We start from the raw sequence: 2,004 nt of genomic DNA, 5'->3' as shown, positions 1-2,004 counted from the left end.
GACGTCAGCGCTCCCCGCTAATGAAAGCTCATTTACCTACGGAGAGCGCCGAGGGACAGATGCCTCTCTCAGATGGTTTTGCCTCGAGCAGGAATCAAGACACCAGGAGCGTGGAGAAGAAGGGACAAAGGACGAAAAAGATTCCGATTGTAATTTTTTAGTTGGGGGCAGTTGAAATTATTGAATTGCTAGAAAGCTCTCTGCACGATGTTGGCCCCAACCTAATGATGTAACTCTCGTGGGCAAGACAGACCAAATAAATAAATATTTTTTAAAAAATGAGAGTACGTGGGAAATTTGTAATACACGATTTTATTTTATTTCATTTTTTTTGGCCACACCAAGGGCACCTGGGATCTTATTTCCCCTACCAGGTATGGAACCCGCGCCCCCTGCAAGTGGAAGCACGGAGTCTTAATCACTGCACAACCAGGTAAGTCCCTCTAGTCTCTTTTAATCTACAATAGCCCACCTACCTTTTAGTTTTGTTTTTCATGACATTGAGTTTTTTGGAGAATTCAGGCCTTCTTGGTTGGAGACAACAGTGTTTAAGGAAATGGAAGAGTTCCTGACAACTGAGGGGCATGGGAGACTCACCAAATGCAGCCAAGCAATTCAAAATTAACTGAAACTTAAAATAAGTTTAAGGAAGAACAACAAAGTTCTGATTTTCCTCACAACTTCTACAATGTTTTTTTGGGAAAAATCAGGTTAAACTGCCTCAAAATATTGATGCCTCTCTACTGCTGTCACGTTGATATTTTGTCTGCTCTGGGGGTGATAGAGCCCAGCCCAGCAGTGGAGGTCAAGATGGAATCTTGAAAAAGAGTAGAAGTTTATCAAGCATGGGCAGGTGATGATTTCAGGAAGACGAAGCCTCAGTTAAGATATGAAAACTCATCCATAGAATTCTGTGTTATCTTTTTTCTAAATTGAGGTATATGGAATTCAGTGTTATCTTTGCAACTTTCCAGCAAATCGAAGTCTGTGGTAAAGTAGAAAGTTTATGGGAAAAAAACTCATCCATTCGAATTTAAGGTAGCTCAAGATAGCTCAATACAGTGTTAAGTGTCAGAGTAACAGGGAATGAAATTGAAAAAAGGAATAAAATAGGGGCCTTGTATGCACGCTAGGAAATCTGGCTTTAGAAAACACATTCTTCCCAAGCGCACATGGAGCATTCTCCAAGATAGATCATGTATTAGGCTACAAGTCTGAATAAATTCAAGAAGATAGAAATTATATCAAGTATCTTTTCTAAGCACAATGGCATGAAACTAGAATCCAGTAATAGGAGAAAAACTGGAAATTCACAAAAACATAGAAATTAAATAACACACTCTTGAACAACAAATGGACAAAAACAGATCAAAAGGAAAATCAAATGAAACAGATGAAAATGGAAACACAACATACCAAAACTTATGGATATAGCAAAAGCAGTTCTAAGAGGGAAGTTTACAGCTGTAAATGCCTATATCAAGAAAAAATACCTCAAATAAACCTCAGGGAACTAACATTACACCTCAAGGAACTAGAAAAAGAACAAACTAAGCCCAAGGTTAGCAGAAGGCAGGAAATAATGAAAATTAGAGCAGAAATAAATGCAATAGAGAAATGGAGAATAATGAAACTAAGAGTTGGTTTGGAAAAGATAAAATTGACAAAACTCTAGCTGGACTAACCAAGACAAAAAGAAATTAGGACTCAAATAAATAAAGTTATGAATGAAAGAGAAGACTACAGAAATACAAAGACTATGTAAGCAATTATCTGCCAACAAATTGGACAACCTAGAAGAAATGGATACATTCCTAGAAACATATAACCTACCAAGATTGAGTCATGAAGAAAAAATCTGAACAAGTCAATAATATGTAACGATTTTGAATCAGTAATCAAAACCTCCCAACAAAGAAAAGCCCAGGATCAAATGGTTTCACTGGTGAATTCTAACAAACACGTAAAGAATTAATGCCAAAAAAAAAAGAATTAATGCTGATC

The sequence above is a fragment of the Mesoplodon bidens genome (assembly GCF_964165515.1).
Source record: "Mesoplodon bidens genome assembly, chromosome: 1".
Lineage (NCBI taxonomy): Eukaryota > Metazoa > Chordata > Mammalia > Artiodactyla > Ziphiidae > Mesoplodon > Mesoplodon bidens.
Note: the sequence above shows the minus strand (reverse complement) of the source record.